Below are 17,413 nucleotides of genomic sequence, written 5' to 3'. Positions count from 1 at the left end.
ACGTCTCCACGGATGTTTGGCAGCAAAGAACCAAGTTTCTTCATGAGTCTCAACTTGTACGTGTAGCAGTTTTGCTTCATTTGCAGTATTTTATCACAAAATGCAGCAAATGTCACAGCAGGAGAGTCTTTCAGAAGATCACTGCACTTCATCTCAGTTGTATTTAAACTCTCAATCACTGATTCTATTTCTAGGATTAGATCCATGCTGATGTCGTTGTGAAGTTTTGAAGCTCTGTTGTGAAGTTTGTCCAAAGGATAAAGCCAAACTCTCAGTGGAACTGCCAGCTCTTGGTTTTCTCCAAGGAGTTTTGGAAGATCAGTGAAAGCTTTCAAAGCATCTTCAAAAGAGGTTGGGTTAGATGGAAGCTGGAAGTCACCATAAAATGTACAAGTTAATTTTTGGACTGCTGTTTTTTGATCGTGATTTATGCTCAAATCAGCATTTACACCGACTGAAACAATGCCCTGCAGTTTCTCAAAAGCAACTTTCACTTCTCCTTCTACTGTGCTTTTGTCCTCATCTGAGGAAACGTCCCTATCAAATAAAAAGCAGCCGTCTGCTCCATACAGTATTGCTGTCACTACATGCGTGGCTATATCATTATTATCATCAGGAATATTTCCTGAAGGCAAATGATTCACGGTCAATTCTTCAAACCTGCTGGTTGAATGATAATGTAGGGTCAGTCTCTGCTGTATGAAAGATGTCTTGGTGTCTCTGAGATATTCTGCTGCTCCACTAACATGAATGAGATCACCTAAAAAACTCAGTTTAAGTCCGCCATCAATATTTAGCAATTTAGATTTGTCCTGAATGGAGTCTGACGATGTGAAGTTGAATCCTGTATTAATTTGCGTACGAACACATGTATTCTGCTGCAGCTGCTCTTTATTCCAAAGTCTAATACCTATAAGATAAAAAAAATGTTTTAACTTGCAACAGTGAATTCATTAGAATCACATTTTATGTCTAATGAATAAAACTGTGGCAACAGAAAGAACATTCAGATCAAATCAATGTAGAATTAGGCTTAAAGTAGGTCTCTTAAAGCTGTTATTAGTCCTCCATTGGAATCGTCTGTCATGAGGTATTTTGGTACCTGGTAATAATGCATCTTTTCTGCAGTCATACAGCATGCCCACTTGGAAGGGTCTCCCCAGAGCTGCTGTTTCAATCACATTCACTCCCACTGAATTCATTCTAATCACAAACAGAGGTGTAAAAATGGCCAGTGAGGTAACAGTACATGCCAACTACCACATATTAAAGTGTAATAAATACTGAGGGAATAAATGTCTAAGGAACAGATATACAGTAGGATTGCTTGATTCATGCATGATTATATAAACCTTTCCATTTCACATCTATCGACATTCCTCTGCTTATTATATCAAAGACAGAAAGAAGTGCAAATAGAAAAGCAAAATATGAGAAAATCTCCCAGTACATTAAAAGATGAATGATTATATATGTAATAGAGATCCACTGAAGGCGAGATGTAGGTGAACCCAAGTGCAGTTTATTTACAGGTGACGTGAAATCCTAACAATAATCCAAACAGTGACGAGACTTTACTTGACTTGATACAGACTTGATATAAACAGACTTGACTTGACTTGAACAGAAACACAAACTCACCAAACAGCAGGTTACAACAATCAATACTGTTACGACCACTTGGCTCATACAGTGATCATAACATGAAAGGGGGACCACACAGATCGCTACATTGAACAAAGAATGTTTAACAAAATAAAAGTGTATCAGTAAATGTAATGATTAACCAAAAATGTAGTGTTCATTAGTAGAAGCAGGTCACATGACAAGAACCAACAAATGCAAGGAAAAAGATCATAGCAACCAATGGCGGGAATGCATGAGGAGAGGGGAAGCAAGACACTAACAGGTTAAATCAAATACAAAATAAAAGACATAAAAACAAGAACGTGAACAAAACCCCCAAACAAATCCCAAACTCCATGCTACAATATAATAAACATTTTAATGAGACATGTATGCTTAAATCATTTTGCTAAAAAAAAGTCCTTTCTGTGTGCAACTACTGTAATTTTTCATATTTTAACCTGTGTGACTTCAGACTTAAAGTTCAGCTAAACACATAACTGTCACGCTGGAGACGAGGAACAGACAAACAATGACGTGGTATCAACAAATCTTTAATATTCCAAAGTGAAGGACAGGGAACACAGGGTAGCAACAACAACGTCCGACAAACAGCAGGGTAAAGACACCAACTTATAAACACATACTGATTAACACTGACAGGTGTGGGGAATGAGGGGAGAAACCAAAAACGCACAGTACAGCCGGGGGAGACACTGGAAGAAACCAACTTAGATAGTCCAGGGGTGTGACATTACCTCCCCCTCCCGGAAGGCGTGTCCTCGTTCTGACAAACTAGGACAGCAGACTGAACAAAGTCTTAGGATGGGGCTTCGGCAGAGGACGGACTCCCGGGAGGAGGGCGATGAACGGGATCAAGGGTGGAGACAGATCAGTCCAGGGAGGTGATGACGGAGGGAGGAGCCAAGGAGGAGGCAGAAGGGAGCTGGAGCAGGAGGAGCCAGGTGAGACCCATGACGGAGAGCCGATGATCCTGGGCGCCACCGAGGATCCAGAGAGCCAATGTGGAGCCCAAGGCTCTGGCGACCAAGGCGGAGGCGGAGCGGAAATCCGGAGGTCCACGGCGGAGCCGGAGCGACAGAGGACTGAGGCTGTGGGAGGAGTTCCACGAAGCCTGTGGGACAGAGCGACGGGGCGCAGCCGGAGAAGTACAGCCCTGAGGCGAAGGTGGGATGACGACTGACCGGGGTGGAGCCAAAAGGACAATGGAGCCCGGTGGAGCGGGTGGACCGCCGGGCGACAGTGGAGACGAGGGGGCTGAGAGCCGGTTTGGAGCCGCAGAGTCGGAGGGCTGATGGGACTCCAGGACTCTGAGGCTGGAGGCGAAGGTGAAGGATCCCCCAGCCTTGACGCCATGGAAGCTGACAGACCCTTGACAAACCTACTGCACAGATGGTAAGCTGAAGGTGAGCAGAGGGGGTGACAGGTGACAGCGGTGGCAGGGTTGAAGCAGCATGGCTGTTAGATGGTGTAAACTAATGGAGGGTGGGTGGGAAATTAACACAGGCAGACAGTTCAGGATGTACAGGTAGTTTAATGAAAACGCCCTCAGAAAAATTAAAATTTTGCTTACAGTCCGTCACTATTTGTTCCAGGTCCAGATTTAGCTCACCTTCAGCGGCGTTACAGTAGTGCTGTTCCCAGCATCCTCACGCCCCACTGACACTACCACCGTCACACGAATTGTGGCCGGCTCTCGCACCTGGTGGTCAGACGGAAATTCCTCCAGCTCTCCGGTGATCGCTCGCTCTGTTGCTCCAGCGGGCAATGGCTCCTTGGTTGCGTTGGTAACTGGTAATCCGTCTGTCTGCAGTAGGCTCGAGTTCGAACTCCACATGTGGGGATGTCGGGATTGCTCGCTGGGCTCTGGGTCCGGAGTGGCAATGGCGAGATTCTCCATGGAACAGGCGGGGAACAATGATCTGTTTGACACCAGTGTCTATTCCACAAACGTGGTGAAATTGGCTTGAGGGCCATCCTTGGATGACGGAGCTCTGCATGCCGCATTTAAACTTGCATCATAAAACGCACCGAGCGCGTCGTCCGGGTAGCTTGTGGGTTGGTGTTTTTACCCTGCTGGTTGTCAGACTTTTGTTGTTGCTACCCTGTGTTCCTGTGATTACTGTTCTTCACTTTAAATTATTTAAGCCTTTTTATTTATACCTTGTCGTTGTTTGTCTGTTCCTCGTCTCCAGTACGTCCGACCTAAACAGTTCTCCGCGTTTCCCCATTTTTGTTTATCGTTCTTTTTTCAATCTTTTTGTTTCTGTTGTCTTCACTATGAACCCCCTACTCCGTCCAGAGTTCCTCCTCCTTAGACTGAAGCAGGGTGATATTCCACCCAAGGGCTACTCTAGAATGCTCTTAACACTGACAGGTGTGGGGAATGAGGGGAGAAACCAAAACACACAGTACAGCGGGGGGAGACACTGGAAGAAACCAACATAGATAGTCCAGGGGTGTGACAATTACAGGGTCATTCCATGAAATCTGTGCCTTTTCAACTTGAAAAAAAAATAAAATAAATAATAAGTTTAATCAACATTTTTTTAAATATCCATGAAATGAAAATACCTAAAATGATATATTGTGCCATCTCAGGCTGTAATTTATTGTTTTACGACTATTTTTCTATTTCATGTTTTGGTGTTTTTATCAACCCTGCTACAGACAGAAGCGGTACTATTTATTAGTTTTAATTTGAATTAAGTGATAGATTTAACATAAATGAGCAGCATTTTAGTTCCTCTTTTCACTGGGATTGTTTAACATTTGGAAATGTATATATAACAGGGAATAGGATTGACGTCATAGTCACAGGACTGACCAGAGTAACAGGAAAGACAGGACACACATTCTTTTGCACACTGCACGTTTGTTTAGATGAAACTGTGAAGTTTTAACATTTTTAAATTGCATTATATTGTTTTGCATTTACTTGTTGAAGTTGTATAAGTCAAGACAAGTCACCTATATTTATTTAGCGGTTTATACAATTGTATCAAAGCAGCTTTAAAATGTAAAAGAGGAAAATAGTGTTGATAATATATAGGAGGGCAATAGTAAACAGTCAATGTTTCAGTCAAAGTCAGTTCATAGTAGATTTAGCATATTACATTTATAGTAGATCATGTTTTATGGGTATTGTAATTAGCTTAATCTTTAAACAGAGTAGCACCTAATAATCTATGCCATCCCTGTTACCCACATGTCAAAACCTGTTACTCTGAAAAGTAGGGCAGGCAATAACAGATTTGACAATTTAACACAATATCCACTTGTAGATATTGATTATATTACATGTAATAAATAAGTGTTTAAATTTACATGTTAAACTGGTAATAGTATTGACATTGCTTCAGTCAAGCCTCATAAATAATAAAAACCAGAACATTACAGAGGAGTAAGAAAAACATGCTTGTGATTTAAGTGTTAAATCCTGGTTGAGAGATGATGTTACTTCCTAGAATTTGTGTGAATGTACCATTATTTTACACAGGTTTTTTGATGAGGGTAACAGGGCTAACATGAAATCAGGAGACACCAATAAAATGAATTATATTTTATAGATTTTCTTTTTACTTCTGCAAAAAAAGACTATATTTATTAGAATGACCCTACAATGCTATTTAAAATGTTTATAAAAACAAGTGTAAGACATGAAGCACGATGGACTCACCTTTGCTGTTCTTCAAACCTCTTCAGTTTATTTTAATAATTAGAAGTTGAACCTGTCTTTGTGTCATAGATACTAATATTCATTATTAGGCAGACTAGTCTCATTATTTAGTCTTGCAACTCACATTTAAATTTTATATAACAATAAAGCAGGCGTTCATAAGGACATTTATACCTGTATTTCAAGGTTTCCGTCTTGCTTATAAGTTTCTTTATTGCCAACAAGAAAGCAGGATGAAGTTTGTAGGTGGAGCTACAGTCCAAAGTTAAAAACCTGTTACTGTCTGTCTGGATTGACAACATTTAGTGCAGGCAAAGGTTCAAGCTACATTTCCTGTAACAATGAGGTGTAATGTGAACACTCCAGCTGAACAAATATAATACAGATCTATTTGGGTGTTCTTTTATTTCTGTGTGTAAATTCACAATCAGTACAGTGTTATTATGACAGTCTACCCCTCACTCTAGTTCTTAGGAAATTCAGGTATATCAGGCCTGGTCCAGATGTGTGCTGCCTAGTTGGCGTCTTCAATCCTGGTCCTTGGGACCCACTGCCCCTTTATTTAACACCTGATTCAGATCATCAGCTTATTAGGAGAGAGATCCGTTTATTAAACTGAGTGTATCAGATAAGGGAGGATGCATTTAATCTTGACATTAACGTGACCTGTATCCGGATGTTGCTTGGGATCCTCTTTCACTCCTCATGGAGCTGCTGGATGTTAGACACATGGTGCTTCTCCACCTTACGCTTGAGGATGCCTCACAGGTGCTTAATAGGGTTCAGGTCTGGAGACATACTTGGCCACCCCATCACCTCCAGCTTCCTCAGAAAACTGAGTAAACAGTAAACTGTGTGCAGGCTTTCTTGTGAGCCAGTTTCAGAAGAGGCTTCCTTCTGGGACGACGGCTATGCAAACCGACTTTTTGTAGTTTGTGGCATGTGGTCTGAGCACTGACAAGCTGACCTTCTACTTCTGCAACCTTTAAAGCAATGCTGGCTGCACTCATGCATCTGTTTGTTGAAGGCAGGTTCTGCACCTGACACACAGAACAAGTGCTCAACTTCATTAAGCGACCCTTGCAAGACATGTTCTCAATGGAACCCATCTTGGAAAACCTCTGTATGACCCTGACCACTGAAGTGTAACTCGATTTCAGGATGTTACTGAACCTCTAATAGCTTTGGCCATCTTTGTGGAGAGCAACAATTCTAATTCTCAAATCCTCAGAGAGTTCTTTGCCATGAGATGCCATGTTGAACATCCAGTGGTCAGTATGAGAGTATTGTACTTAAAGAATCTAATTTTAACTGCTCTAATACAAGATAGACCCCTTTGTATGGTCCTGTCAAGGAGACAAAAACATAAACATGATGAATAGGACATGTGGCTTTGCATGGTTAAACAACATACTGCTGTTATCACTTAGGGTGTACTAAATTGTGTTGCCAGCTATTTTGACAATAATGGCTGTATGTTGAGTTATTTTCAGAGGAAATCCATACTGCTATACAAGCTGCAAATTGACTACTCTAAAATACATCTAGGTTTAATTTCTATAGTATTGTCCCTTGAGAAGATATACTTAAATGGTTGTTGAAATGTAAAGGGGTGTACTCACTTTTGTGAGATACTTTCATGATGGAACTCACTGAACACTCCAAACTAAAGGAAAAGGTGCATTAAACTTAAAACACATTCACTGTTCGGTCTGCTTTGTGCCGTTTTAAGCTGAATACACCTAATGGCCTCTGCTGAACTAAGCACACTCATTGTTCTGTGTATATGATTTTATTTTCACTACCTGCAAACTCACAAAGAGTTCATAAAAGGCACTTTACCTCCTCTACTTTGTTCCACATTTTCCCACTGCTCAATTTGTTTTGAATACACCGCTTGTTCCCTGCATGAAATCATGATGCATATCATCGCATCTTGACATTACTTCCTGTTTTTGGTTCTTTTAGAAGTCTTTGGTCTGTGTTGCATGCATATGCCATTTGAATCGCACCAGAGTTCATTTGGAAGTGGACAGTGACCTATCTTTTTATCTTTTTAGCAAACAAGCTGTCCACTACTGTAGAACGGTGTATCCCCTCCCGCTCCCCCCTGACTCGAGGTTGCCAGCTAAGCTGCAGGATTAGGCTGCTACAAGGAGCTTCCAATGGCAAGTGACGAGTCCTACACAGAAATTTGTTTTTATTCTGTTAATTATGTTTATGCTTCACAAGAGATGTTTTGCGAAGTAATTATGTATCGCAAAAATTTACAGATGGCGATTAGCCAAATATTTCGTAAAGATGTACTGTTTACCACAGTTCAGTCGGAACATAGATTGTTTTCATGCCCTGCTCGTGGTGCGATATAAAGCTTTGTATGGACGCATTTAGCACGGCCGACAGTGGAAAATTCACTGTGTACGGAAGCAAAGTTAGCCAAACATAGATGAATCTAACCTGTCCAGGAGAAAATAAGCAACGTTGGCGTCTGTCTTCAAATTATTCTCCGTTTTCAGCCGTCTCCATCTTTCAAAGGCATCTCCTATACAAATCCTTGTTTTATTTCGGACTTTGTCACGACGTATTTCGGATTCATAACGAGGTCTTTTAGGTTTCGTAACGTTATACATGTTTTATCCAACACGTTAGTATAGCTGCAGCTGGAACAGAGCTGGCAACCCGGATCACGAAACTCTACTGACTTCGTGATTGGTAGATAGCTGGAGGGTGGAGCCTCAGACCAAAACACAAAATGACAACAATAACATCAGTTGAGGGCTGCAACTCTCACTTTTAAATGACAATATCCTGGCCGGACCACTGTTGTCAGTGATATAAGAATTTAAAATGAATATGATTTCTTATTGTCTAGTGACATGTCAGGGCCATTTTATGATTAACTGACATAAATTTCTTACATACGGTTCCTTTAACCTGACAGAGTGTGTCTGCCTTCCGAACAGTGTCAGGTAAATTGTTTCAGAGTTTAGGCGCTAAATAAGAAAATTATCTGCCACCATAATTTCAGTTTCAGCACCCTTTGCTTTTGTTTTGAGAGGAAAATAAAGACCATGATGAAAACAAGCACTTGTATGTCTGCACAGGTTTAGTAAACATGCATTCAAACAGTTATGGGGCAGGTCAAAAACATCTTTTAGACTGCTGCTTTTTTTTTTTTTTTTTTTTAAAGGAAGCATTGTGTTGTACTTACAGCATGAGTGTAGGTCCAACTTTTGTCTTGATTTGTCTTGTCTCAATGTAACGAATTGCTGTAAAAATTACAGCAATATTTTACAGCAGCGGGTTATATTTCTTATAATACAACATATTGCTGTAAACCGCAATGCATTCTGGGGTCATGCGGTGGTTTGATGCAAACATACAGCATTTTGCTGTAAATTTCAAATCTAAAGTTGATTATCTTCAACGGTCGACATTTGGGAGCAGTAAAAAAATTAAATAAAAACTATTCACATCTGTGGTAAATGATTTATTTGTGTTTTATTTTTCATGTTTCGTAACTGTATTTATGTGTATATTAAGGTGTCATAAAAATTTGCAGTAACCGCAGATTAACGAATCCTCCATCCGTGGACCGTGAGAGAGACTTGGATTCGGCAGCGCGGTCACGGGAGGATTTTACACATTCCCCGGCCTTATATCGGCTATAGGCGTAACATCTCTGTGTTCCTACGTTAAGAATGACAAGCTCCATTGGCAAAAGATGTGATTCACGGTGACGTCGTGCTGATCAGCACACTTTCACGTGATTATTTTATGACGTAAAACAAATTTGCACAGACAGCCATCTGTTAACACAGTCGCCGAAATAAAACGTGTATTTAGGGCTCGTGATTCGCGGTCAACCGCTCACAGAGGATGTGTGTCTCACGTAAACTCTGAACGGCTCTGTTAAAGTGCTTAATTTGCTGTAATCAGGAAATACAGGATGATGCTGTAAATTAAATTACAGCAATGCTGCTGTATATATTACAGTAACCGGCTGGCAACCCTGCTGCCAGCATTTTACTGTAAAATTTATGGGAAATGTTTTACAGTGCTGGACAAGTCGACACTAGTTGCAGAAAGCTGGAGCCATCTTTCAGATTTCAAGATTCAGATTTGCATCTGTTACTCACACTCCACACACAACACAACATACTATTTAAGAAAACTTATTTAAAGAGTTTGGTTGCATTACATGCATTGTAAACAGAAAAGGCTGTAGAGAGCTTTGTGCATTGATTATAATAGAGCTTTGTGAACTAAGCTAAGATGAGTGACAGCTTTTAATGATTTTTAAGGGAGGTTGTAAATGAGATATTGATTTAATACAGCAGTTAAATAAACTAGAAGTTAATATTAAGTGACATTGTTGGACTATAACACGGTTGCCTGATTTTGCTCCATTTCATTGTCAAAAAAAATTGTCAACTGAGCTGCTTCGCATCTCCATTCAAACACAGCGGTGTTTCGTTTATGAATGAACGTGCGTTTTAAACGAATCTGAGTCAAATACCCAATCATAAACACAGTTACTTAATTAGTTCCTGAATGAATCAGCTGTTCAAAATAATCAACTGAATGAATGATTCAAATTTAAATCATTTAATATTTCCACATTCAAAATGTTATATATTTAAAACATTAATCTCAACATTAATTTATGAGTTTGATTGCACTCATATCACCTCTGAGCCTCATTTAACATATGAAAATGCACCTACAAGCCACTTGTGTGTTTTCTGTGCCGCCTTTGTAGTACAAAGTCTTTAGTCTTTAGTCATTTTTAGGACTCTGGGCCAATTTATTAATTTGTAATATTTGCAAAAAGCAGGAACACACAGGATGTGATTAATCTGAAATCCCACTGAGTGTGATCAAGCAGCATGATAGTGAGAAAGTAATTGTATTTTTTAGTGCTTTATCGCATTGAAACTTTAAACTGTGCAAAACTAAATTGGGGACACGGACCATGCACGCACAGAATCTTGAGGCTGCGTGCGCATATCCTCTCATGAGAGTTTGTCAGTAGTGGAAAACAGACGAGTCAATGAGCGCATCACGCGAGTGTGTGAAGAGAAACAGAGAGAGATGAAAATAAATTAATATATTACGCTGCTCTTCCTATTTGTCCTGGATTCCTCCCGCCAGCTCTGTTCCTAAGGGAACGCCCTCTTCTGGTCAGAATAGGCATGATTAAAGTGATTTTTGTCCTTTTCTAGTAAAAATAACTTTTTTTTAATTAGTAATATGCATTAAGAACTTCAAACAACTTTAAAGGCAATTTTCTTAATATTTTTGCACTCTCAGATTCCAGATAGTTGTATCTCATCCAATGAAAAGCTTATTTTTTTGACAGATTGCTATCAGGGTTCGAAATTAACACCCGCCAACCCGCATGCGGGTTAAAAATCATTTTGGCGGGTATTGATAACTTACCAGCCAGTTTGGCCGGTGATGCATGAGCCAATCATGCAAATCATGTCAGAGACGCTCTGGATCCTATGAATTTGGACAGCCTTCGTCACGGCGCTGTGACGTAACATCCTTCAAATGAGTCCTCCGAAGGATGTAGACCCTGAATTTGGACACAGCCTTAAATAGCAGTGACAGGGGGTGTAGCAGATTAACAAGACAGGTGAACCAAATCAAAACTAATGGGGCAGTAACAAACCAATACAAACAGAACTACAGGGGGAGACAAAGGGAGAACCCCACCAAAGTCCATGAGAGGGGGAAAACACTAGGAACCAACAGAAAACAAACTATAAATCCTGACGGATGTATAGATCTCAATTTCCAAAAAATGACCTTTATGACTGGTTTTGTGGTCTTGGGTGACATATGAAGGTCTTCATGTTGTGAACTTATTTTATGACTATTACTGAGAGACGTGTCAGACTTCTTGTGGCATCTGCTTCTATTTATTTCTAGCTGTTCAAAACAGCTAGTTATGCTGCTTAATAATGCAAACCTATTGTTGTCATACAGCATGTGACCCTGGACCACAAATTCAGTCAAAACCTGGGACAGAATTTGGCTAAGATACAACTATTTAAAAATCTAGAATCTGAGGGTACAAAAAAATCTAAATATTGAGAAAATCACCTGTAAAGTTGTCCAAATGAAGTTATTAGCAATGCATATTACTAATCAAAAATTAAGTTTTGATATATTTATGGTAGGAAATTTGCAAAATATCTTAATGGAACATGATCCACTTAATGATTTTTGGCATAAAAGAAAAATAGTTAATTTTGACCCATGCAATCTATTGTTGGTTATTGCTATAAATATACCTGTGCTACTTACATCCAGGGTCACAAATTATTTTATGTATTATCATAATCATAATTACTTTGGTTTGTAGTGCAAATAGTGTTTAATGCACTTATTCATAGAAAATATAATATTTATGCATTGCAAATTAAGGTGGATATTATTTACTATTATTAAAAAAGGACAATTATTATATATTTAATATACATTATTATATATTATTCAAATAGCAAAGGATTTTTAGATATTTTTAGGCATTTTAGATAGCAGTATTTCGTTGCTTGTTTTCTTTATTTAAAATAGAGTCTGAGTAGTTACTATTTTAAAACGGTATTGTAAAGACGATTAATGATTTTTTTATTTTTCATTGGTCAAATCTGACTTGATTTTAAATACTTTCTTTAATTCTAACTTGTGAAGGCCAAAGGATAGATTATCTCTGTAGACAAAGTGTCCCAGAAAAGCCATTAATTTTAACATAAATGACATTACACCAATAGAAACACAGTAGGGATCTTATTTTTACACCCTGTGTGGGAGTGTGTTTACGTGTGTGGTCTGTCTGATCAGGAGAAAAGCAGCTTGGCCAGCAGAATGAGAATGACTAGATCAGTTTAATTCAGAGCCACAGACAGACTGATTATCTGCAGCAGGTCAACTGAATGAATGTTTCTCTACAGGGACGAACACGGGACACATTGACTGTTTACATACAGACAGTCCCATATTATCCTGCTGTGATATTTAAAGAGTTCTGAAAGACAACTGTCAAGAGCATAAATGTGAATTATAAGAGAATTCAGTGTAAACACACACTTACCTTTTTTTATTTTATTTGGTCTTTAGTATCTTCTTTTATACTAAAAATACACTAAAGTTATATAATGCAGATTAACATTAGATATGAGCACTATAGTACTACTGATGATTGAGTAAACTGTTCAACGGTGTGTTGTATTGGCAGAGCTGAAGGATCTGGCCTTGCTGATAAACAGATGCTGTAACAGGTGGCGTTGAGTGTCAAAGTGACCACAGCGTTCAGACAGTCCAAATAATCCTTCAGGACACATCTGAGGTGTGTACAAACCTGAGAAAGACACGCTACACCTGCTGCTTAACAGATCTGATCTGTTATTGTGACACCAAGACTTCACCTCTGGTGACCTCAGAGTTTTGAAATAAAATTCATATTATAATTATTATGTACAGTTGAGGTCAAAAGTTTACATAAACCTTGCAGAATCTACAAAATGTTAATTATTTGAGCAAAATAAGAGGGATAATACAAAATGCATGTCATTTTTTGTTTAGTACTGACCTGGATAAGATATTTCACATAAAAGATGTTTACATATAGAGAGAAAATAATGGTTGAATTTATAGAAATAAGCCTGTTCAAAAGCTTACATACACTTGATTTTTAATACTGTGTTGTTACCTGAATGATCCACTTTATTTTTATTTTTTTGTTTAGTGATAGTTGTTCATGAGTCCCTTGTTTGTCCTGAACAGTTAAACTGTCTGCTGTTCTTCAGAAAAATCCTTAAGATCCCACAGATTCTTTGGTTTTTCAGCATTTTTGTGTATTTGAACCCTTTCCAACAATGACTGTATGATTTTGAGATCTTTTTTTCACACTGAGGACAACTGAGGGACTCATATGCAACTATTACAGAAGGTTCAAACGCTTCAGAAGAAAAAACAATGCATTAAGAGCCGGGGGTGAAAACTTTTGAATGGAATGAAGATGTGTAGCCTACATTTTTTCATAATTTTGCCTTAGATATCATATTGTTTTTCATTTAGTGCTGCCCTTCAGAAGCTACAGAAGATGCTTACATGTTTCCCAGAAGACAAAATAAGTGAAATTTACCCTTATCTTCAAATTTCTAATGTTTTCACCCTTTTAATGCATCATGTTTCCTTCTGGAGCATCAGTGAGCGTTTGAACCTTCAGTAAGAGTTGCAAGATAGTTGTTCATGAGTGCCTTGTTCGTCCTGAACAGTTAAACCACCCGCTGTTCTTCAGAAAAATTCTTTGGTTTTCCAGCATTTGTGTATTCGAACCCTTTCCAACAATGACTGTAGGATTTTGAGATGCATCATTTCACACTGAGGACAACTGAGGGACTCATATGCAACTATTACAGAAGCTTTATACGCTTTACTGATGCTCTAGCCTAGAAGCAAACACGATGCATTAAGAGCCATTTGCCTAGATATCATGTTTTTTCAAGATACTTGCATGTTTTCCAGATAACACAATAAGTTACATTTACCCTGATCTTCAAACTTCAAAAGTTTTCACCCCTGGCTCTTAATGCATCATGTTTCCTTCTGAATCATCAGTGAGTGTTTGAACTTTCTGTAATAGTTGCATATGAGTTCCTCAGCTGTCCTCAGTGTGAAAAGATGGATCTCAAAATCCTACAGTCATTGTTGGAAAAGGTTCAAATACACAAAAATGCTGAAAATCCACAGAATTTGAATCCCCATTTATCCCCATTTAGGCATTTTTCATCCTAGCATCCTAGCTCTATTTGCGCTTTGTACCCTTCGGCATGACCTCGCGTGAGTTATAAACAATTCTTAAGAGTAAATAGTTTCACACATCTGATGTCAGAGCTGTTTACCTGCGTGCCTCTTTTCTCGTCTCTAATGAGCTTAAAGCATTAGGATCCTCGCGCCTACCTGACCTCGCGCATGGGTATCTATTTCTCATCCTATTGACGCAATCTGGTGTTTCCCGTTCAGGATCTGACGTGTCTCCAGAGTCAGTCGTGGCTCTTATAAAGAGGCCTGCTCAAGCATCCAGCATTGATCACATCAATCAGCTGTTCTCAAAGACTTCTCGTCTCTACCTGAGCAGACATGGAGCCCATCAGCCAAACGGTGAGCGTGAGCATCTCAGATGCAGCTTATGCCCGCAGACCGGTGCGTGTGACCCCGCGAGGAGCCTCCTCTCATTTCGTCGGGAGCACCATTGTGATTCTGTCCTCGTACGCCGTTGCAACTCTGGCCATGAACTGTGGCAAAAAGATGCAGGAGGAGAGATTGAAACCATCTGAAAACTGATGCCGAGTGCCTCAACAAACACTGCTGTTGTTTGATAACAGGAGAGACTTTCTTCACTGAAAGGTTTGCTACACTTTGGCAGCGTACTTGTTCTCAAGGTCTCGGGTCGATACATCCATGCGGCCTACGAGAGCAGATTTTATAGACCTTTTTACTGATAATTGAATGTAAAGATAAAGTTTTTATCAGTTTGTGTTTGTTTCATTCTAATAGTGAAGCACTGATGTTAACAGTTTTGTAAAAAAGTGTTTTTTCATTACAATGTACATAATTAAATAAAATGTTTTGATACATTGTGTTTAAAAAGCTTGATTGACTGATTCATTGGTCATGCGCTTCAGAGAATATATTATTTCACATCAATATAAGCAAACATTCTCTAGCATTTAGAAGTAATTGGTAATTTAATATCATCCTTCATTTGCATGCTACAAGAGCAGGCTGTTGTTGTTTTTAACAGTGCAGATTTCTTCCGAATAAATTGTCATAATTTGTATGCTTCTAAAGTAAATATGAATGCCATTTGCTTGTGCAAAACTCACTGCCACAGTATTAAGGCCCGTTCACACCAAAAACCATAAAGTTTTAATAATCCACACCGTAAACAACAGCAATGATGACACAGAGGAATATGGAAGACTGTTAAAATTAATTAACAATTAATAAAAAATAAAAAAGGTTATTGCGACTTTCTTTATCTCCTAATTCTGACTTTTTGGGGATTGCGTGATTCAAACTCCCAGTTCTGACTTTTTTCATCAGAACTGCATGATACAAACTTTCTTTTGCGAGAAAAAAGTCAGAATTGCGAGTTTTTATTTGCGAGATATAAACTTTATAACTCGCAATTGCTAGTGCGTATAATGCAATTCTGACTTCATTTCTGATATTTCTGACGGAATTTTGTGTTATAAAGTCAGAATTGTGAGATATAAACGTCCAATTCTGAGAAAAAGAAGTCAGAATTGCGTGATATAAACTCGCCATTGCAAAAAAATAGAAGATTCGCAAACGCTGGTTTGTATCGTGCAATTCTGACTTTTTTTCTAGCAGTTCATTCATAATTGTTTGTGAGATAAACTCACAATTTTGAGTTATAAAGTCCTAATTTTGATTTATTTCTCAAATCTGACTTTAATAATTCACAGTTGCGTGTTATAAATTCAGAATTGCGAGATATAAACTTGCACAAAAGTCACAAATGTCAGTTTATTTCTCAGAATTGCGAGGTTATATCTCGCAATTCTGACTTAATTTCTGACATTTCTGACACAATTGTGTGTTATAAAGTTAGAATTGTGACTTTATTATAATTGTGGGTTTATATTACAATTCTGAGAAAAAATAAGTCAGAATTGCATGATATAAACTCGCAATTGCATGTTATAAAGTCAGAAATGAACTTGCAGTTCTGAGAAAAAGAAGTCAGAATTGCAAGATGTAAACTTGCAATTGCGAGAAAAACGCCTGAATTGTGAGATAAAAAGTCACAATTATGTTTATTTATTTATTTATTTATTTATTTATTTATTTATTCAGTGGCGGAAACAGGCTTCTTCCATAGAGGAACTATATTGTTGGAATAATTTTTAATAACAGTTTTTTTCCAGCTGATGAACGATCAGAACATTGACTGCTATTCAGAATCCATCCTGCTTTATCGTGCGTGAGCAAGAGTAACAGCACACCTCTCCACAGCACACATGATTTATTTTTAATATTTATGTTAGCAGTTTGGGCTTTTATTCCACAGAGAGACGGTTGTAATCTGATCTCCAAACTGTCACTCAGAGCAGGAGAGATGATCATGAATGCCCTTGAGTGATCTGACATGTTCACCACTAGATGGAGCGCTGCCTTATACATGTCTATTGAGCGCAGTACAGCTGAATGTCAAGCCTGCCAGCAGAGGGCGCTCTGGTATTTGAACATCTGAGCCAGAGATCCTCTCCATAAAAACGCATTAATGGTAAGCTAAAAAAAAAAAAATCATTCAGCATTCTGAATGGATACCAGAGGCTTCACTGGCTGAATAACCTCTTATTTCTTAATGAATCAACAGCTTATCCTCTAATCTTCAGCCTGTTTGCCATAAAATGTATTTTGGAGTGAGTTCACAACAACAAAACTGCAGTTGGTTTTACACCACAGGGTATTTGCAGGATTAAGCTCAAATGTAAGACTTTTTAAGACCTGCACAAATAAAATGAATACCATATGAGAGGGGTAGAGCAAAGTCTATGGTAACACATATTAAACTGTAACATGACTGATAGAGATACAGGTTTTTACAAAAAAGAAAAAGAAAAGTTAATTAACATATAAACAGAGGTGCACATAAGTTTTTTGGTTCTCATAAGAGTACCTGGAAATTTGGTTTGGTCCTCGAGCTGCACATAGTGTGACGCGTTAAATATAACCCAAAAAAATAAGTTAATAATGGTGATAATAATATCATTGGACTTTATTTATTTATATATTTTTTAATTAATGGTGTATTAAATAAAAACAATTATTTTATAGTAAACTTAAAAATAAAATGATAATATTCACTTTTTATATGAATTTTCATTATTTTCAAACCTAAATTAGCAAGCTTTTATTTTGGCGGGTTGCCGGCAAGTAGGTATATGTGTCAGTATAGAGTGTCAGTGAAGCCCGGGTTTAGTGCTTCTGATTGAAGAGCCTAGATTTTTATTTTTATTTTTTTGATGATTATCGAGTAATCTG

The sequence above is a fragment of the Garra rufa genome, chromosome 1 (assembly GCF_049309525.1).
Source record: "Garra rufa chromosome 1, GarRuf1.0, whole genome shotgun sequence".
Classification (NCBI taxonomy): Eukaryota; Metazoa; Chordata; class Actinopteri; order Cypriniformes; family Cyprinidae; genus Garra; species Garra rufa.
Note: the sequence above shows the minus strand (reverse complement) of the source record.